The sequence below is a fragment of the Phyllostomus discolor genome, chromosome 8, assembly GCF_004126475.2.
Source record: "Phyllostomus discolor isolate MPI-MPIP mPhyDis1 chromosome 8, mPhyDis1.pri.v3, whole genome shotgun sequence".
Lineage (NCBI taxonomy): Eukaryota > Metazoa > Chordata > Mammalia > Chiroptera > Phyllostomidae > Phyllostomus > Phyllostomus discolor.
In genome coordinates, this window is record NC_040910.2 from 96,079,565 (window position 1) to 96,101,494 (window position 21,930).

Below are 21,930 nucleotides of genomic sequence, written 5' to 3' on the forward strand. Positions count from 1 at the left end.
TGAATGCATTTCCAGTTCTTAGGGAAGGTAGGGGTTAGTAACCCCATCTTTTCTCTTGACACTGCATTCCTCTTTGTCTTTGAAGAGGTGGCACGTGGGGGCAGCCTCAGGTGTGGGGAGGAGGGGAGGCAGGACATAGACCTGACTCCATCTGTTCACGCTGGCCAGGCCCCTCTCGGTCAACTCTCTAGATCCTTCTGGGCATTCTTAAGGGGGGTGTGGGAAAAGATCCTGGACTTTGGGCTCAGGAAGGAGCGGATTCCGGGTCTGCGTGAAAGTATTCTCACATCACTGTCAACCCGAGGAAACCAGCAGTGTCCAGCTTGGCGGACTAGAGTTTCATCCACAGTTGCTGACCTCCAGCCTCATGCCTTCCCTTCTGGTCAGGAGGTGTGGGGCTCAATGAGCGTGAGTGTACGCAGCTGGCACCCTGGCCACTCGGCAGTTGCCTTGCACCCAAGGGAGATCCTGAAGGGGGCCCTGTTCAGAGGTTGGACACCAGAACCAAAATCATTCTCTTCTGTCACCACCCCCTTGCCCTTTGAAATTTGGAAGTTTGTAAATTCTTCCTTGTCATATGCTGTTGAATTCGGGCTACTTAAAGTGGCTTCTTCATCTGAAGTAGGGGTGAGGGAGGCTCAATAACTTTCTGAAGTTTTCTGATTAGCATAAAATGGGAGGAACCTTGTGGACCACTGCCTAGAACTTTGTGGAGAGAGGACAGAAAGAAGATCTAGTTCCTGCTTCTGGAGAGATTCTGGATGGCCTAGCCAACACCATACAAGAACGTTAAGAACTTCTAAAGTGACAGACATTCCTGTTTACTTGTGGAGTTGGGACCAGAACCAGAATGTGTGTGGGGTGAGGCGCAGGCATTGGGTGAGTTTCATAAGCTTCCCAGGTGTTTCTCAGGTGCAGCTGGGAGATGATTTTGTCCCCCCTGGAGACATCGGTAGTATCTGGAGATCTTTCTGGTTGTCACAGCTGGGGGTGGTGGTGCTACTGGCATTTGTGGATACAGGCCAGGGTTGATGATGCTAAACATTTTCCAGTGGACATGACAACCCCCAGAGAATTACCTGGCACCAAATGTCATTAGTGCCCAAGGTTGAGAAACCCTGCTTTAGTGCCTGGAGATCTGTTTTAATTCTGAGAGAGGGAAGGGCGTGTTTGGGTGGAGAGGAGCAGGATGGGGTCGTTAGGTAGGGAAGTAGCCCATGGCAGAGTTGGGAGCTAGGAGACTGTGATTTGGTTTTTGCAAAGGAGAAAGCTTTGCAGTTTCATGGAAGCCATCTGAGATCTAGAGGAGGTTTTCAGCCTGATGCCCTCTGGAGTTGGGCTGTCATCCTGTGCAGGCATTTCTGATTGGGACATCAAGCCCCTCTGACTAGTTGCTGTGTATGTCAGTGACCCTTGGGCCTTTCTTCCCCTTGTGTAAGTCAAGTGCAAGAGCCCCGTCTAGTGCCACCAACTTCAAATGCCCCGTCCCACCCGCAGGCCGACTTTCCCTGAGCCGGTGGGTATGTGAGTTCACTTTCCTTTTGGCTCCAGGAACAGGTGGTGCCCTTTGCCTTAGTTAAAGCGCTGTGGCCCCTTCTGTCATGGATTCCCCGATTCTTAGGGAAGTGAAGAAGAGGGCCCTGGGCTTCTGAATCCATGCTATATGCCCACTTTCTGATGGTGCCTGGAGTGTGGCAGTTGCTCCATACATGAATGGATGAGGGAACCCCCTGAATGAAAAGGAGATCTGGGGCTTTTACTGATATTTGCCTCTTTAATGAGTCCATAGTCCTTCAGTCCTTGTATTGAGAAGTTGCATTAGGAGAAACTGAGATTGGTAATAAGGAGGAAGGTCTCTACTGCCAAGAATTTCCAGGAAACAGGACAGGTAATCTGAAGGTTATCTGGGGGAAGTAGGGACTGTCCCCTTTTGGAGGTAATCTGTTTGTGGCCCGTTCTGGCTGCAGGAGTGGCAAGCAGGGGCCATTTCTGCCCTCTTGGAGTGACCCACATTGTGCCCCTTCCTCAGAGGTTTCTAGCTCTCAGGTTTCTTGGCACTCACTTCTTTTTTAAGAAGAGTGCTATCCCAACACGTGTGTGTAGTGATCTTCCCGGGGCATCGCTGTCCAAGACCCCGCTGTGGTCTGGCATAGCAGGGTCAAGGTGGAACGGTTTTCGGAGCACCTCTCCTCAGGTACAGTTACAGGTGGATCCCTCTGGATGTTTGCAGATGCTCCTGAGCTACTTTTCTCTGCCTTCTGTCAAGCCCTTAGGACAGACAGTGCTTCTGTTTCTTCAACTCAGGCAGAAAGGGCCCTTGGGCATCCCGCTCTCAGGCCGCAGTGGGAAAAGGTGTGTGGGAAGGGCTGTCTGTGCGCTGAGCCCAGTGGAGTTTCCCACACCGGCCTCACCTGCCCCAGTGCATCTGTCTAATCAGAGCCTTGCTGCTCAAAGTCTGGTCCCAGACCTGTCATACCGGCCTCACCAGACTAGAAATGGAGGTGTCAGGCCCAAGGCAGTCTGCATTCTAACAAGATCCCCAGGTGGTTTGTGTGCACATTCAGGTCCAAGAAGCGCTGTGCCAGAGACCTTTGCACGCCGGGGCCTCGGGTGAGTGCGCTGCATGCCCCTGCCTTTGCAGCATTCTTCGGAACAACGCTTTTCAAACTACCTGAAGTGGAAGACAGGTTGTTGTCTTCATTCATTTGGGCATGCATTCTCGTATGTGGTCCCAATGAGCACAATCTGCACAAGGGTGACAGCGACCGAACTGGTCTACGTGTATAATCTGTCCAAAGAGGAAGTCTATGGTCACGTGCTCAGAGGCTGTAGCAATGTCCAGTTGCTAGAAATGTCTTTAAATCCTTGCTCCCCCCATACTTAAAGGACCCATAACTGGTAGTGTGCGGATGGTCTGTGGTTTCACTCTTAGTGGCCCTGGTCTAGAGCCCCATCTCTTAGGGTCAGGTTGACCTGGGCTTAAATCCTGGCTCTGTCGCTTACTTGCTATGTGTTCTTGGGCAGCTGTTTAACTTCTCTGGGCCTTAATTTTGTCCTCTGGACGTCAGAGATAATAATGGCTGTGCCTCCTAGAGCTGAGGTGAGGATTAAATGAGATAAATGTGGGGAAAGCATGGAGCCTGTGCACAGAATGTGCCTTCAATGATGCTGGCTGTCACGAGTGGGCAGCAGCAGCATTGCTATTGTTTGCTGTCTCGGAGCATCTGAAAATGAGGGCAGTGGTCTCAGTTAAGGGATACTTTTGTTTCGAGACAGACAATAGCCTTAAAACTGTGCAAATTAGTTGGGAATAGAAAATCCCCCCCCCCCACACACTACTTTCTGATGGTTTGGGGCTTCTGGTAATGAATTTTCCTTTATGTAGATCCAAGAAAAATCCAGGATCCAAATTGGGACAATGATGGAAATTGTTTGTAAATTGATGGAAAGAAGTAATAAACACCTTGTAGGAAATCCCTTTTATCCTGCAGGGCCCAGCTGTCACCCTTTCCCTCCCTTCCCCCACAGTGTGTCTCCCGGTGCCCTCTCCCAAGCAGGCTGGGTGAGTTTTTAGTGCCAAGTTGCCAGATTCTGAACTGCCTTTCCTCCCTTTCTGGAGACGTTCGGGCTGCCCTCTTGGCTGTTCTTCAAAGCAAAGAGGCAAAGTGAAACAGTAGAGGACTCAAATCAGAAGTTCTGTGTTCTAGAGTCAACTTGGCAAACCCTGTTGGCCACGGTTCTTAACCTCTTTTTGGATCCCAGACCCCTTGGAAAACCTAAAGAGAACTTTGACATGCCTCTTCCAGCCTGAAAAGTGCATGCGCACACAAACACCTTCAATTGTGCATTTGATCTCAGGGGAGGGAGTGGTCCAGGGGTCTCATCAAAACCTGAAGGACCTTTGGCTAAGAACGTTCTATCAGGTTGTAAGCTCCCTAAGGCTTGCTTCTAGTCTACTAGAATATCTGAGTGACCCTCAGCATGGTAGGGGTTAAATGCACAGGCTTTGGAGTCAGGGTGCCAGGCGACAGAATCAGTCCTCTGCTACTTGCTAGCTTGCTGACCTTGGGTACGCACTTGTCAGATGTAAGCCTCAGTCTCCCTGACTGTAAAGTGGGATAAGAATAGTAAAGTACCTCAAAGGGTAGTTGTGAGATTAAATAACGTAACATTGGTCAGATGCTTATGTTGCATTATTGTGGTTTAGCCTGCTGAATGTCCCATTGCCCTCTGGGAACAGGAGGCTTTTCTTTGGATGGGAGGGGAGTGGACCCCTTGACCATACCTCTGGGAGATTTACAGGGTTGGAGAGCTGCGGGGCAAGGCTCCTAGGAGCCCTCTAATTGCAGCTGCTCCTGCTCAATAATTTCCATGTGCTGCTGTTGGTTTTGGCTCCCGGCATGGAGATCCCTGCCTCCGGAGCCTCCCTGAAACTAGACGCCGACCCAGAGCGTGTGGGGAGGAGGGAAATGAAAAACCGAGAAGCAGACTTTTTTTCTCTCCTTAATTAACTCTGACTCTTTTGCTCCTCCGGCTTTCAGATTCTCTGCAACCCCAGCAATTAGTGGGCGTGTTAACTGGGGTCAGGGCAGTGGCAGGGCTTCAGGGAACTCCTGGGGACAGTGCTGAGGAGGAGGAAGTGCCTCACAAGCCCTGAATGAGGGCTTCGCCTCCTGCTGCCCTGGCTCGCCTGCCCGTGATGCCCCCTTTTAGCTGAGCTGCTCAGAAACCCAGAGTCGCCCGCAGTTACCCCCGCACGCTCTGGCTCAGCTGTTGTGTGAGAAGGAGGAGGAGTTAAAGGATTCCAAACATTGGCCCCCACCGGGCCCTTAATTACATTAGGACACAAAGCAGCAGTGCAGGCCGGCTGCTCGGGTGCAGGGCCCGGTCTGTCCTGGGGAACAATCGCCCTTCTGTTCTCGCAGCCTATTTCCCCCAGCTGCGCCTCCCTTTCATCTGGGCCTCTTTCTCAGGGATGAAGCTCATTCCCAGGAGGGAGGAATCTCGGTTCTGACCTTTTTACTTCTTCCCCGGTTTCATTGGCTTTGTTTACTCCTTTTTTCCCCCTTTCTCCCTGAGCCGTTCCGCTCCCCCTGGTTCCCGGCCCCGTGTGGCCCGTAGCAGCCTCTGAGCCCAGTTTCCTGTGTTCCTGAGGCTGCCCTCTCCGATCCTGTTTTAGAGCAGATCAGTGAATGGTCTGAAAAAAATTAATGTGCTCATTTGATTTCGCTTCTCATTTGCATGTTGTCATGAAAGGGAAGCAAAGTGCTCCCACTTTATAATGACACCCCACTAATCATAATGACACCCCACTAATCATAATGACACCTTCCATTTGTTTAGAGTTGGATAGTTTTTAGAAGGACTATCCCATACATTTTCTCTGCAAACGTCTTTCATGCAGTAGGTAGGATGGATATCACTTGCCCCTCATTCAGGGGAGTGAGGGACTTGCCTGCAACCCCCCAGCTAGGAAACTGCAAACCAGGCACAAGATCCCCCATGACTCCCTGCCTCCTTGGCTTCTTGGTTGTGGGCCTTTTCAGTCCTCCCCAGGGTCTCAGCAGAGATGCCGGCAGCAGGAGAACATCCAAGAGGGGCCCCGTCAGTGATGGTGAACTTGAGCCCCTTGCTGTGAGCCCTGAGTGAGGGACCCCTGAGAACTTTCATTTTTAATGCCTCTTATTTGACTCTGCCCCCTCCCCAGCTTCAAGGGGTGAGGACATCACTCCCCGCTTTTCAATGTTGAACTATTCCAGATGCTTTGGTCTTTAGAATTTCCAGACAAGGAAAATTCTAGTCCAGTGTCCCAGTCTGGCACAGGGCACAGGCCTCATGACCTTATGCTGCAGACTTCTAGGGAGGCTGCTTTGTGGACCTGGGCTTCCCTGTCCAGCCGGGGGCAGCGGCAGGCCTTTAGCCCCAAACGGATTCCCGTGCCAGCCTCTGGGCCAGCCACAGACAGCCACGCACAGGCAGCCAGGTGGCTGCTGGGCCCCCGGGAGCATCTTTGCCTCAGTACCAGGTCTTGTTCAGGCAGAGCAGCCCCTGCAATTAGTTTCCTTTTCGAGACAGCTGGTGCAGTTCCTACTCTTTAAACCCCCGCCCTTACTCATATTTGCACATGGCTTAGGGACCTGCCATTCTCCCTCCCACTGACATTCCCAAGAGGCCCCTGAGCCCCATATGGTGAAGTTTGTCTATTTTATATCCTTGTGCTGGGGTGGAGGGAGGTGTAGTGAGCAGAAATCCTCATCTGCTTGGGGTCTCGGAGGGACATCGGCCCCCATAGTGGCAGCTGTCTTCTGCCTCTCTGCCTGGGGCAGAGCACCTGCCCCAGGCAGAGAGTTGCACTTTGGCATCTTTCCCCCAAATCCTTAAGAGCATTTTAAGGGCCAGTGGGCTTTTTGTTATGTTCCCTGGAGAATTTCAGCCCCTTGGAAAGGGCACCCCATTGGCTTACTTGTCCTAAGGCCTCTGGATCATAGCTGTGTCTGTTCCGTATCATGGCTGTGGGCTGCCTGGTGTGGGTCAGGGTGTGCGCCGTCACAGCAGGTCCTCACCCCACCTGCCCCCCACACAGAGTCTCATCTCCGTGTTCCTCTTGCCCCTGTGTAGTTTACATGTTCATTGCAGAAACAGGAAGATGCTTAACTTCCAACACAAAGTGATTGTTCTGATCATTTAAAAATTGCCACAGGTAACATTTGGTTGTATTTCCTTCTGTCCTTTTTTTATGTGCATAGAGTAAAAAAAAAAATAGCTGTGCGCTTACTGATTATGTCCTTTTTTATATAGCGTTTTCATGTAATGCTACCTAATGAGCATTTTTAATGAAATGGTATGGTTTTAAACCACTTTAAATGGCTGTCTGCTCTTTTGTCCAGTGAGGTATTGGCTCCACCATTGCTTACCTTACCTGGCTGGGCTATAGGTCCAGGGCTCTTGGTGTGGTGTCTTCATTCCTCAGGTACCTAGTCCTGAAAGTGTGGCACTCATTTGGAGTGGCCTTTGATTGCTTCAAGAAACTTCTTGTGGCTTCTGCAGGGGTGAGCCATTGGGATGCTGGTTCAGGTTCGCTCTCAGGGCTCATTGATGCATTGGTTGAATCTCAGTTTCAGCCTTGGGCCTGGCATGCTGACCCAGGTGCCAGGAACGTGCTGCTATGACCCAGTTTGGTCTCCTTCCTTGAGTGTTGGGTTTTTGGAGTTATTCTCTCCCACAGACAGTCTTCCCCCAAAGGCTCCTGGGTAGTCACCCTGGAGTCAGCAGGTGCTATTCACCCTCTCTCAGAAGGACTGGGGACCGCAGCGACCTGGACTGCTAGAAACTGCCTGGGGCCAGCACCTTGTGGAGCCACCCTAAACATCAGGAGCAACACCAAGCTCTTCTCCCAGTGTCTCTTTATTACACTTCTAATGATGATAATGATTAATAATTAGTATAATGATAATAAGCATTTTCCTTTCTTCTTGGAGACCCAAAGCCTTTTTCAGTTCTGTTGATTTCTGTCCTTTTTCCTTTCTTCCCTGTCCTGGTGAGAGGGGAAGTGGAGGGCTGAGAGATGTGAGAGTTTCGAGCAGCATGTAAGGAAGTGGAAAGGATTGGCCGGGTTTGGGTTCCAGTCCTGCCTCTGTTCTCTGTGAGTTCTGTTGTCACTCGAGCGCTGAGCCTCAGTTTTCTCCTCTATCCAATGAAAGCATTGCTGCCTGGGTTACAAAGTTGATGTGAGGATCCCATGAAAGTATTTCTGTAAAATTTCCTGGTACACAGTAGGCACCCAGTCAGTGCTGTTTTGTGATGTTGTGCAGGGTCACAGAATGCACCAATCTCAAAGCCAGAAGGGACTTGCCCGCCAGCCCCTTCCCTGCTCATGTTTCCTGGAGTCCCTTCAACTGTGCGCTTACCCAGCCAGCTCCAGGCAGGAAGCTTTCGTGCTTGGCTGATCACAGGAGTCTGGCTGATGAGAGTTGCTATTGTTTGCAGCTCCTTCTGGCTGGGACATCCTGCCAAGTCAGGCCATGTTCTCCTGCACCCCGCTCATCCAAGTGAAAGTAACTAGGGCCCTTTCCTTCTGGCTTTTCCCTTGGATGGCGTTGAGAAGGCAACTCCATGTGAATGCAGGGTGTGGTGTCATGATTAATTTGCTAGTGAGTCTTTGTAGCTGCACTTGTCTGCAGGCTCTTGCTAGAACGCAAAAAGCCAACAGGAAGCCAAAGAGAGAGTCATCTGAGGACAGGCGTTGGTTCTGGGTCCTTGTGCCCCAGTCTGAGGTCATACCATTGGCTGTCCACTTCCAGGAGGCAGTGGACTCTAGCCTGGCCAGACAGAGCTGGCCTTTGAGACTACCTTTATAAGAATCTTATAAACTTTCCAGCCATCTGCCCTGAGACCTTGAGACCTTTGGGTGCCATTCCTCCTGAGGCCATGGACCAGCTGCATTGGCCTCCTCCCCTGGGGACTAGTTGGAAATGCAGAATCTCGGACCTCACACCAAACCTACTGAGTCAGAACTTGGATTCAGGATCCTTAGGAGACTTGTATGCATGCATGCTAAAGGTCAAGAAGCACTGATTTAAAGATTTTATTTATGTAGTTTTAGAGAGAAGGGAAAAGAGGGAGAAGGAGAGGGAGAGAAACATTGATGTGAGAGAGAAACATTGATTGGTTGCCTCTTCCTCATGCCCCAACTGGGGACTGAACCCACAACCTGGGTATGTGCCCTGACCAGGAATCGAACTGGCAACCTTTTGCTTTGTGGGATGACACCCAGCCAACTAAGCCGCACCTGTCAAGATGGGAAGCATTGATTTAGAACACAGTTCTCAGCCAGAGGCCCCCATTAGAATCACCTAGAGAGCTATTAAAAATATACTTGAAACCACAGCCAAGCAGGGACAGTGTGCAGAAAGCAAAGTGCAGAGCAGAATGCAGCTGCAGGAGCAGGGTCTTTGCTCCATCCCTGACCGTCCCGAGTGCCTGAGCACTGCCCGACACCCAGTGGGCACCTTACCTGTTTGTTTGTGAAGGTAGATGCAGTCTGAAATAAAGTATTTGAAAAACTCAAATCCAGCTGTGTATACAATAGACCTCCATACCCAAACCGTTGTTTATCCAGTAGTATAAAAATTTGTCAACAGGATTTCCTATCTCTATAGGTTAAAAGAACCATAAGCATGTCAATAGAATTAGAAAGATAAAACACTGATATCATGATAAAAATATTATACACTAAGAATTGGTAGGATTTTAAAAGATAAACCACAGCAAGATGGGTGATAGCTAATAGACCGTCCTCCCTCCCTCCCTCCCTCCCTTCCTTCCTTCCTTCCTTCCTTCCTTCCCTTTCATGAAAATATTCTAAAATTGATTGTGGCGATGGTGGCACATATATGTGAATGTACTAAAAACCATTGAGTTATATACTTTAAATGACTGAATTATATGGTATGTGAATTTCATCTCAGTAAAACAGTATCTTAAAAGAAAAAAAGTACTGATCTCCTAGGACTCACCCCAAACCACTGAATCAGAATCCCTGAGGATAAATCTGGGCGTCAGTATCAGACAAAGGAAACACTTTCCTAGGCGATTCTAACGTGCTTGCCCCTAGATTTGGACTCCTGTCTTCGGGAGGATGATCAAGATGGTAACAGTTGCTGTTTGAGCTCCTACTCTGCATGAAGGGCTTTGTTCTTATCTGGAATCTTCTTTCCAAGCCTGACAGGTGGTAGGGCTCTCCCTATTTAACATGTAAGCAATGGGGCTGGACCTGTCTGCCCTGGGGCGTCTTTTGTCATTATTTTGCTGTAACTGAAGCTCATAATGTTTAGAAGGACCTGGCTCTCTTTGCAAAATCTGGCAGGGGACTCCTTTTTTTTTTTTTCAATTTTTTTCAGGGGATTCTTTTCTGGTTCAGTTTCAAGGTTACTTTTAGATTGTGTGGTTTTAGGATCATTCAGCATGATGAAAATCACAGTGGCTTTTAGTCCTTGGGTTCCTCTGTGACCTAGAATGAAGAGACAGAAGGCAAGGTCAGTGACAGACAAGTTGCAAATGAATGACAGAGGAATCTTAAGGAAAGGCCGTATTTCCAAAGGTCATAGAGACCTGATCCAGCCCTATTTATTTTGAAGTAACTATGTGAGTTTGAGCACATCACTTTATATCTCTCCGTACCCACACTCCACATTCCCCAGAGGAGCGAGGGGTAACTCTGGCTGCTCTTTCCAGTTCTGCAAATCTGAGCTGTACGATAAAATCAGGGAAACCTAAGGCATTGGTGAGAAGTGAACCAAATGGTGAACCCCAAGTCTTTTGCACTAAGAGCCGCTGGGAGGCCACGCTGGGGATGGTTGCCTGTGAGTCATAGAAAGCGCAGGAGAGTGTGGCCGCTGTGCCCAAACAGGAAGTCCACAGGACCCCGCAGCAGAACCTCCAGGGAGCTGGGAGCCTGCAGAGAAAGCCAGTGACAAGCGCAGAGAAAATGGGCCAGACAGAGAAATAGCCCTTTCTTCTCCTGTTTTGAACCACGTCCAAACTTAACTTTTAAGTTCGAATAAGGATTTGAAAATCAGACTGAGGCTTGCAGAATCTAAATCCAGGTTGCTCTGTGTATCTTCCTTATAAAGTCATGGACTGTCTGTGTTTAGGGAATGGAATGAGCGAGTGAATGTTTCACTGCTTTTTTTCATCGCTTTTCTCTTTAAGAAAACACTTGGCCCTTGCGTTGCACAGCACCTTGCAGTTCATAAGGGCCTTTACTACATTTCAGTCTGGTCAGGCCCTGTACCAAATCTATGGGGCAGGAAGGGGGTCATACAGTGAAATGCATGGTGACCCCCATTTTACAGCGGAGGAGACACAGGCCCACACATGCTAAGGGAGAACCTTGAGGTCCCGCAGAGCCTGGACTTCAACCTGGGTCTCTGACTCCAGGCACAGTGCTCTTTGTGTTCCATCAGCGCTTCCCCACTGACTTCCTCTCCTGGCCTGGCCTGGCCTCGCAGGGCCCAAAGCAGGGACTCTTCACTGGCCTTGGACAGATGTAGCTCATATCGTACAGTCAATTTCCAGTGACCTGTACTTGTATTTTAAAACATGCTTTCTTTTTTAATTCCACAACCAACAAACAACTACTTTATTTCTATTAAACATTTCAAATAATACAAATAGAAAGCCTCTTTGACTACCTTCTCTCCCAGTCCCATCCCACTTCTCAGAGGGAACCTCTAATGACAGTTTGATGTGGATCTTCCTAGCCCTTTTAACACAATGCTTTTTGTGTGTGTTAGTGATGGATTATCATAATCCCCAACCATCTTGCTAGCTTTAATTGCCAGCTGTGTGTTTGCGAGGAGAAAGCAAACATTCTAATGTTACCTTCGGCAAGATGACACCAGGATGGTAACTCGGCCAGACTGGTGGGTTGGAGTAGTGACTCTCCAGCTTGGAGGTGCACAGAAATCACCCATAAATGAAAATGCAGATTCTGACTCAATAGGTTTGGAATGGATCTTAGGACCCTGTATTTCCTTTAAAAAATTTTTTTAAAAAGATTTTATTTATTTATTTTTAGAGAGGGAAGGGAAAGAGAGACAGACAGACAGACAGACATCAATGTGTGGTTGCTGGGGGTCATGGCCTGCCACCCAGGCATGTGCCCTGACTGGGAATCAAACCTGCGATGCCCGGTTCGCAGCCTGCGCTCAATCCACTGAGCTACGCCAGCCAGGGCCTTTTCAAAAAAATACTAAACAGGAAGAGAGAGATAGCAACTTGTCATTCCACTTATTTATGCATTCATTGGCTGATTCTTGTATGTGCCCTAACCGAGGATCGAACCTGTGACCTTGGTGTATGGGGACAATACTCTAACCAACCAAGCTACCCGGGCAGGTCCATGACCCTGCATTTCTAATAAGGTCCCAGGTGGTGCAGATGCTGCTGGTGGCAGTCCACACTTCAAGTAGGAAGGGATTAGAGCACAGGCTCTGGAATCAAACAGACCCCTGGGCTTTTCGTTGCTAGCTGACTGAGCTGGGCAAGCATGTAAGTTTTCTGTCCTTATAAATTGGGGATAAGAATGACACCATAACCATAGGATTGTTATGAGAACAAATGAGTGGGGGCCTGTGAAGCACTTAGACCTGTGCCTGGCACATAGTGAATGCTCAGTAAATATCAGGTATCAGCATCATCTAGAAAAAAATACCCTGAAGTTGTCCAAACCCAACAGAAGATGCTTGCTGGTTAGCTACTCTTTGGGGCTGTTTATACTGATGTACTTCTTCATTATTCATTATCATCATCATCATCATTAGGATTAAAAAAAATACTTTATTTATTTATTTTTAGAGAGAAGGGAAGGGAGGGAGAAAGAGAGGGAAAGAAACATCAGTGTGTGGTTGCTTCTCATGTGTCCCCAACTGGGGACCTGGCCTGCAACCCAGGCATGTGCCCTGACTGGGAATTGAACTGGTGACCCTTTGCTTCATATGCCCATGCTCAACCCACTGAGCTACACCAGCCAGGGCCATCATCAGGATTTTTAATATGCCTTCTATGGTATTATTCCCATTTACTTGTGGGAAAACTGAGGTTCACAGAGTTTGGTGACAACCAGACCCACACAGCTGAGAAGCAGCAGAAACATACTTACACCCAGGTTCCAGGTCTACTGCTGGTCACGGACACTGTGGCTGCCTTCTCCTGAGAACCTCCTGCGTGCGTGGCCCAGTGGGTCTGTTGGTGGCATGGAAGTTACTGCTTTTGAACATGGCCTCAGGGAAGTGACTTAACAGACTTCAAACTTTTTTTGCTTCCATACCTGTTAAAAGGATTTTGAAAGAAATTTATCCCCTGACACATTTAAAAATTTACGTATAAAATTTTTGATCATAACTTTAAGTAGAGTGCATGGCCAGGCTTATTGCATGTCATATACTTGCTTAGAATATATTTTTGTCATAGCCTTAGCATGGCAAACTCAGCCCACGCAGTTATGGGAGTTGCCCACCATCACCCTCAATCAGCCAAGCTGGACCTCATTGTTAGAGCTGTCAGCCAAATCATGTTTTTGGTCAGAAAAAGTGGAACTCCTTTTTTTGATTCCAGTAAATGTGTTAAACAGGTTTCCCTGTGGCAGCTTCCTTACTTTCTAATTTAATCCTAAAATAAACAGATGGGTAGATAAGATAGGTAAGGCTCTACCCTCCTCCCAGGAGTGCTGCATTCTCCAGCTGTCTCTTTGGTGGCTTTTACACCCCAGGGAAGATCACAAGGGTACATTTGGGATGGCTAGGGGTGGTCCTTTCCTTTGGGAAGGATTTAGGAGAGCCATTATGGAAGAACTGGTAGGCCAGATGGTTCCCATCACCTCAATTTGAAGAAGGATTCCACATGGAAGTGGAGATTTTAGACAGAGTTCCTGAAAGCCAGCTGTGTCAGACACCCCCCAGGAAGTCCCCAGGTTGCCCAAGAGTACCCTGGTGGGAAGACCATTGAACCCGATGCCTCCAGGAAATGACACTCACTTTTGCCATGGCCCACTCCAGAGCTATGGAGCTTTGGGAATCTTTTTCTAGAACTAGGACTGAGCCTATTTCTCCTGTGGGCTCCCTGGTGACACCTTGGACACCTGCCTTATGTTTCTCCCCATCTCCTCTTCTTTCAGTGGGATGATGGGGGCTCGCACTGTAATAATGCCTCCTTGTTACAGAAAAACGGGTTCAGAACAGGAGTGCGACTTCGTGGCCACAGAGTAGTTCACATTCCCACCAAGAAAGCCAGCTGGCCTTCCTAGGGGAGGCATCGCAAGGCAAAAACGCGTTGGGGGGTCAGGAGAGCAGGTCTTCAGAGTCAGGCCCCAGCTTCAGTGCAAGTTGCTTGCATTCTGTCGTCCTCCACATCTCTCCCTGTTAAGTGGGCCCATGTGGCAGGCATGGAGCCTGGTGTCCACAGGCTTTGAAGTTGGGCTGCTGTGTTTGTGTACCAGCTGCCGGACTTTGGGAAAATGACTTACCTCTCCGTGCCTGTCTCCCCCGTCGGTAAGTGGCAATGAGAATCATCTCTCTCTCACGGGGTGGTTGAGAGGATACATGAGACAATGGCCGTTTAGTGTTGGACCCACATGACATGTGCAGTACATAGTGTTGTCCCGCTTGTTTTTTGTCCTCTGTAGGAATTACAGTCAGAAAAAGACCAAATGGAGTGCAGGCCTGGGTAGACTCCCCAAGGGCAGGGCCGTGCGGGTGTGTGGCATCGTTCCCAGGATGACAACATGTGCGAAGAGGCGCTTAATACGTGTCCCCTGTTGAATGGCGAGAACAAGCCGGGAGGCTCCTGTTACAGCTCTTGAGCCCCAGCCGTCTGCTGAGCCTGCTGTTGGCATTTTCCTCAGGCCTTCATCCAGGAGCACTTCCAGCCTCTGGCCTTCTTGATGCCATGGAGGGGTGAGGGCTGCCCCCTGCTGCTCCCCACGCTTGCTCTCACCTAATGGCTTTGAGAGTGCCGTGCTTTGGGGGGCCTGTTGGAAACCTGGGGCTACCCAGCCTCCTCGGCATAGTCTAGGCCCCAGTGCCCTTGGTGTGACTGGACACAGGCACTCAGCTCGGGCCCCCTTCTGTTTTAAAGCCGCCCTGTCTCCGTTTCTTGTGGGCCGCTCCCAACCCATGTCTTATAAACAGATGTCTTGTCCCCACCTCTCCTCCCTCCCCCTTAGGAATTTTGTCATCTTTTCTTACAAACTTCTAACTGGAAGTTACTCGCCTGTCCTCCTCAGTTTCTGAGGAGCAAATAGTGAAACAAAACAAGCATTCCAAGGCACCGAGAAGTTTCGGTGTTTCAAGGAATCCCTTTGACAAGCAAAGAATCCTTTTGTAAGGTGAATAAATCACTCACTTTGGATTTCTCTTTGGGATTTTTTGTTGTTGTTGTTCAGGATCTTTCTCAAGAGTGGGGGCCACCCCGTCTACTAACTGAAAGGACTCCTGGTAAGGCTTCTAGATCTTCTGATTACCTTTAATCTTCCCGCTGTCTTCCTGTCAGGCCTCTGGCCTGCCAACATCCATCACTCTGGCCCGGAAGGTGGTGACAGGCTTGTGTTTCTCCCTCTGTTCCTCTGCTTAGCCAATCACGTCTCCATGGAAACAGGTGCGGCCTTTGTGTTGCCTTTGCTTTGGGCAAATCGATGCCCAGTGAAGGTTATTCTTTACTCTCCAGCCCCCCTCCTCTTTTGGGGATCAAAGGAGGAGGTGCGGGCAGTGCAGGGATTGACGGGAGGCCTTGGAGTGTCCTGGAACACCCTGGGTGGGGAGCTATGGTCAGTCCCAGCCAGGGACCCTGTGGTGTGGCGCCTGGCCTGGCCTGCCCTGTGTGGTCACACCTGGTGTGCCTCATGAGGCCATCGGACAGAGCGAAGTGTGCGGTGGTTTACAGACGCTCTTCGTCCCCCTGGGTTCTCCTCATTAGGGTGACTGCTGGCCACCTGTAGTGGGACGCTGGGTGAGGGAGCTGGGCACCAGCTCTGATTTTTTGGTGGGACCTTGAGGGTGAGGCCTTTAACCTTTCTGGGCCTTGGTTTCTCCTGCGGGGGTTGAGAGGCTTTGAACCTCAGTGATAACGCAACTCCTTTTACCTTAAGGAAACCCCACATCTGGGTAAACTCTGTGAAGCTGTCGGCGTGTGACTGTTTTACGATGCATAATCAGTCCTGTGTCTGATTCAAACCAGCGAAGCCTGGTTTGAAATGAAACATTCAGAACCAGGAACTTCTCTTCTGACTGAGCATCTTGCTCATAATCGAGCCCCCACAGGCTCCCCCACCTTCTGCCTGGGGTGTTCTACATTCCACACCAACCACAACCTATTTGGGGAGCCCTCTGTTCCAGGCCAAAGCACAGTGTTGGCCTGAGCAGCCGGGGGGCAGCCCAGATCTGCTCTGCATCCTCACGGGCCCCCCAGTGTTTCAGTGGCGAGTGGGCGAGGGCACCCCATGCAGGACGGGGTTTCCGGAGCCCAGACCGCAGCTTTCTGCCTGAGCTGTTTGCCTGCCACACTTCCCATAGCTATCTCTGTCCCTGCTGGCTCGAAAACTGCGTCATCCGACAGGGAAACAGTAGACTTTTAGCAACACCGCACTCGGACTAACTTCAACGCAGTCATGTTAACCTCGCAGATTAAATCCACGAACTCCACACTTCATTTTAATATCTGAACTCTTCATTTTAATATCTGAACTCTGTAGGCCCATCTGCTTGTTAAATTTAGCAAAGGATGTGTTTAGCCTCAGAGTTTGCATTGTTTAAAAGCCTCCCTCGAGACTGGAGCCAGAGCCGAAGCTGGGCTGCCCCAGGAGACCTCAGTGTGTGTTAGGTGACGCTCTCGTGGTGGTAAAGGTCAAGGTGTCCGGTCTTCTGCCTGCAGAACAGGCAGGAGATGGAGCTGCCCCTTCCAGGGAATCTATCCCGGGAAGTGAACTCTGTGACGCCTCTTCACAGTCAAGAAGTTTGTTCTGGAATCTAACCTAAATCCCATTTTATTTGGTCTGTCTTTAAGAAAGAGGACAAAGAGCAATTATCTTTAGGGCTTGACTCAGAAACCCTTAACTCTCTCCTCAGCCTTGGCCAAACACTTCCAGTCTTTGAGGTTGCCTCCTCCCTTTCCCTGCTTCCAGCAGAACAGAGCCCAACTTTCCTGTTAGCAAGACGAGGAGAAAAGTAGCTGCCTCACTGGCTGGTGTGAAAATTAAATAAAGACTATGGGGATGTACCTTGCCAAGTGCCTGGCATATGGTTCATTTTCAATTACTCTAGTTGACTCAGAATACATTTTATTTCCCGCCTACTTTTGTGCCACTCGGGGTTCCTACTTTCCTTCACAGCCTCTGCTGGGTAAAGCCCCCTGGGGGAGAGGGACATCCTCCTCACTGGCCTGCTCCTGGGCGCAGAGAGGTCAGGTGGGGGCGGTGCCAGCCACACCCCTCTGCTGCTCCCTAACCAGAGGACCAGGAGACTTGGGCACAGGAGTGAAAGGCCTTTTCAGCCAAGGCCCTGGAGGGCATTACTCTTGTCCCCATTTTTAGATTGGTCTCCGAGAATTCCTGCCCGGGACCACGGATTCCCTGGCTCTCCCAGACGGATGCAGCAATGTCTTTGGTACCTCAGTGAGGGGAGCCTGTGGCAGAGACAACCTGCTCTTGCTCCTGTGGACAGCCCCTTGGGTTGGTGCTTTGTCCCAAGGGTGAAGTATGGAGCCGCTGTGACTCCAAAGCCACAGAGAGCAAGAACTTCAGAGGTAGCTCTTTTTTTTTCCAGACTAAAAAAAAAATCTTTCCCTCTTTGAACCACAGATACCAGAGCGGAGTGGTCGAGCACAAGGGCTGTGGAGCCAAAGTGCCTGGCTCTTGCCTGTCCCTGCCACTGTGGGCACACTTGCCTCCCCGTGTCTCACTCTTCCTGTGGCACTTAGGGCGTGCTTTAAAAAGTGCTTGCTGTGATTTCCCCAGAGTTCTGAAGAAGTGGCCTGGTGGAGCTGTTTGATTTAAAATTTCCTCCTCTCCCTTTTTCCCGATCAGTGTAAATTTACATAGTGCTGACCTGCTCTGTGCTTGCTCTGTGCTGGGCTCCAAGCTAGGTGTTGGGGACAGAGAGCTCAATGGATGAAAAATACAATAAAATAAAAGCCCTGCCCTCCGGGTGGGTTTGGTCTGTTGGGGCCACCAACTGGCACCCTAGTGATTGTGATATCATGTGCTTAGGGCTGCCATGTTGATTGTACAGGAGGAGTAAGAATGTGACAGACTGAGGCTGTATGCCGGTGAGCCAAGGAGTGAATCTGGCAAGACTTCCTGGAGGAGGAGGTCTGAAGACTGAATCCTGAAAGAAAGAGCCTCTGTTGGTCAGAGAGCGGCTGCTGGGGCCAAGGCATTAGGGTGCAGGCCCCAGGGAAACGTGCTGGGGTGGGGGCCACAGAGAGGAGCACTCCAGGATGAAACCGTCCATGCGGACGTCCTTCCCCTCCCCACCTGGTCTCTGGGCACCAGTGGCACTTTACAGCCCCTGTGTCCACTGCCTCGCCCTCCTCCCCTCTCAGATGGTGATTCGCCACCCACAGCCGGGGTAGTGTCTCTTAAATGGGAGTGACCCAGAATACTCATCCCACTTGCTTGGGCCTGGAGGATGGGGATTGTGTGCACCAGGGGATGCTGATTCAGGAGGGGCCCGGGCCTTTGTCTTTCCAAAGCTCCCCAGAGACCCTGCTGTGCCCTCCAGCTGAGGTCCCTGCTCCTGGGAGCCTGTGCACCTCTTGGGCTTCCCCAGCAGGAGTTGACGGGTCTTCCCTACCCGGCTCTTTGCAATTCCTTTCTTTTACTTTTGCAGAGTGGCATTATTGCTCTTAGTTTTTATAATTATTGGCACGAGTGTTCTTTCTTCTCACCTTGCATTCTGTCAAAAGGGATCTCTGTCGTCTTGTTCTTCAGCTTAGACAGTGGAACTGGGACACACAGAAGTAAAAGTTGCCCCGGGTCCCCGAGAAACTGGCTGCAAATGTCCTTCAGAGGCCTAAGTGCTGAGCCCCATGGGTTTGAGGGATAGGGCAGGGGGTCTGCTCCTCACACTCACCGCCTTGTCATGAGGAGGCGGTGTCTTTTGTCTCCCTCCGGGGGGTCCAGGCCTGCACAGCCACAACCACTGTTCCTGCTGCTCTGATTTCTTGCCTGGACATCTGTTCTTCTGACAATATCTGCCCGTAAATCCTGTCCCCGAGTACAGGGTGGCTTCCCTGGGAACAATGAAGTCTGCGACTGGCAGCCAAGCCTTCACCATGGCTACACCAGGGTGTGACCACAACTGAATGTGCTTGCTGGCGGGCACTGGCCCCTGAGCCTCAGCCAAGCTGTGTGTGTGCACACACGCAAGGTGGCAGTCTCTGGGGCTGAAGGAGGGGCCCACCCAGAGCCCCTTCTGCGTGCTTCCGTTGTAATTCACTCTTAGTCTCCGTGAAGAAAAGAGATTTTGATCATGTGCACTCTGGCATACAGTACGTGCTCACTAAGTGGTTTTGACTGACAGTGAGTGAATGAGTGGGTGTCACTGGGATGCCTGTGAAAGAAGCAGATTCGGTTTACCTGGGACATGCAGAATACCGCCTGGGTAACGTGGGGCCCCTGAAATGTGCCTTTGCCTTTAAGGCCTGGTATGATGGAGGGAGACAGAAAGTGATGAAGTGCCACACTGGCCCTCATGAAGGCCACTGTGAGTGCCCTGTCCCCTCTTTCAGACCACCAGGACACTTTAAGTGCTAGAGGTGGTCTGGAAGAGCAGAGAGAGATCAATACTGGCTGAGGTTTCCAGAGACTCCCTCGTGGAAAGGAAGAACTTGAGCCAGGTCTTGCAAGCTGGACAGGGCTTGCCCAGGAGGACAAGAGCGGTACGAATCAGTGTTCTGGTGTGGCCCCTAAACGAGTGGCATCGGCATCACCCGGGAACCTGCTGGATGTGCAAAATTTGGGGCCCCACCCCAGACCTAGGGAACCATTGGGGGCAGAGCCCTGCAATGTGTGTCTGACAAGCCCTGCAGGTCACCCCAATGCTCCTGGAGTGTGGTGACTGCTGATGCAGGAAAACAAAGGGGTCTGACCCTCCTGTGAGAGACGGGGGAGCTGCAAGTGCCCTGGCTTGTTTTAAGTTTCCCTTGGCGGCTCGGATGGAAGACTGGAGGGAGACGGGAAGACAAGCTAGGAGGCATCAAAGGAAGCAGGCCTGGGGTGCTGAGGGGGTCAGCTGGATGGGCGGCGGCGTGGGGACAGGGAGCAAGGCCAGGTGGTCCTGTGAAGGGAGAGTGGACAAGCTTGGTGGCACATTTGACCTCGTGCCACACTTTTAAGAGCACTGTTTAATATGTTTAAAAATGGCCTGTCCCCTATCACACCGTTATATGCCAATTATGGAAAAATTTAAGAAAGAAAAAAGGGGAGCACACAGAATTCCACCGTCAGTACAGCTATTAATAGGTTAGCCTGTCTCCTTCTGGTCCTTTTTCCTCTGCATTTTTTCTTTATGAGGTTGAAAGCACATCATACACATGTGTTTGCATCCTGCATTCTTTGCTTAACAAAATACTTGTTTCCTGATGAGCTTCTAGGCTGTCTCTATTATTGTCACAGGAGCCCCATAAACTGGGCAGGACAGCACTGGTCGCTGGTCGAGAGGAAGTAACTGAGGGTCAGAGAGAAAACGAATCTGGTTCTATGAACTTCAGACAGCTGGGAAGTCAGTAGTCAAATGGCCTGGGTTCTTTAACTCATAAATTATAAGGAAGGAAAAAGGATAAAGGGAGAATCTGTAGATAAAGATCAACTGTTGTGTCCAGGGACATACATTTAAGTGACAAGAAAATGCAAGGGAGTGACGACCAGAAAAATCAGCTGGTGGCACGTGGAGAGGGCTTCGGAGTGGCAGGCAAAGTTTCGTTTCTGGACGTGAGTGGCTACAAAGTTGTTTGCCTTGCTCATCAAATTCATTCATTAAACTGACATTTGTTTTGTGCAGTTTTCTGTATCTGTTTTATTTTTTTTAGTATTATCTCTAAAAAGGTTAAAAGGAAAAAGGAACTGGCTCCCTGTGGCAGAGCAGGACCAGAGCCCAGGTTCCCCGTTTCTCCCCTCCGGTTTCATTTCCCACCGTTCCCACACGTTGTGGGCAGGTGGCTCACTCCCCGCCCCGCCTGCAGCCCTGAATCTGGGGTTTGCCGGAAACACTGCAGATTTATAGCTCATGTTGGGTGACCTTCAGGGCTAAGCTGAGACAACCAAGGGAGGGGAATGGTGATGCCCCTTTGACTCAAATGGGGAAATTCTTTAGGAAATTTGTTAAGAGTGAAGGTGTCTCAGCCATTTCATATCATCATATTGGTGGGTGTTACAGGGGTGCTTGATCAATTTTTCTCTCTCTGGTTGGTTCAGAGATTCTGGTGCAAATACCCAGCCATCATTTGCATTCTCAGAACCCTTTCCACTCATTTCCTTAGACTGACCCGTCAGGTTCCTTGAAATGATGTTTTTTTCTTTAATAAGCACTGCCCACCTGACACCCCTCCCCCACCCCGCCACCTACACACACCCCTGCCTCAGCTGCCCTTTTCCTCTGACGCCTTCCCATCGCTCTGGAGAAGCCCAAGGAGGCAGTGCCAGGGCCACCATGGGGCACACCCTGGAGTGGGGACAGTGGATGATGACCCCTGACAATGCTCAGCACCCCCTTCCTCCTGGCAAAGCACATGGGAGGGCCTCGAGTCCTGCGCAGGTTGCAACCAAACTTGGGCTCCTAACAGGACTTCTGCTTCTTCTGCCTGGGGTGGGGGGGGGTCAAGTTCCATAGGAACCAGGCCAAAGCTTCGGCCTTGGATGAGGAGGACCTAGTGCTCACCCGAGCTCTGCCTGCCCTGGAGAAGGGGTCTTTGTGCTTACCCCCCCTTCCCAGAAGGGTGTAAAAGGGCTCCTCTGTTGGGGATCAGAGTCCACAGCCCTGGGTGTCCTCCAGATGATTGTAGTAAAGCCCTCCAACTGTCATACTGTTAACAGGAGGACTCCCCTTTGGGTTCTGGTTCTGGAACAGCACTGATAGTTTCCTGCGATGTGGGAAAGGGACTGTCGGAGGGGTGGCCGTGAGCCTGGGTGGCTACTGAGCGCTTGAAATGTGGTGATGCAACTGAGGATTGGAGTTATATTTTGATTTACTTTTCATCTGCTAAAATGTCAACATATATCACCACGTGTGACTAGTGGCTGCCTTAGTGGACGGTGCAGTTCCCTGAGTGGGTCCGTGTGAAAGGCCCTAAGTGGATGTCGAGTGGAGACGTTTCCGAGCCACCTGCCTCCTCTGCCAGTGCGCGCGCACACACACACATCCCATGTTCCAGGAAGGCCCT

The 21,930-nt window shown here is 50.4% G+C and overlaps 1 protein-coding gene and 1 long non-coding RNA gene across 2 annotated transcripts in view; one reads left to right on the top strand and one right to left on the bottom strand.

The window, feature by feature from the left end:
- CUEDC1 (CUE domain containing 1) overlaps positions 1–21,930 on the top strand; it is a 76,749-nt gene that overhangs the window by 16,117 nt on the left and 38,702 nt on the right. The window lies entirely within an intron of this gene.
- Positions 9,897–11,532, bottom strand: LOC118502196. The gene is made up of 2 exons (XR_004904891.1): positions 11,383–11,532; positions 9,897–10,009 (listed from the first exon to the last, which is right to left on the bottom strand). It is a non-coding gene; the product is annotated as an uncharacterized LOC118502196 (long non-coding RNA).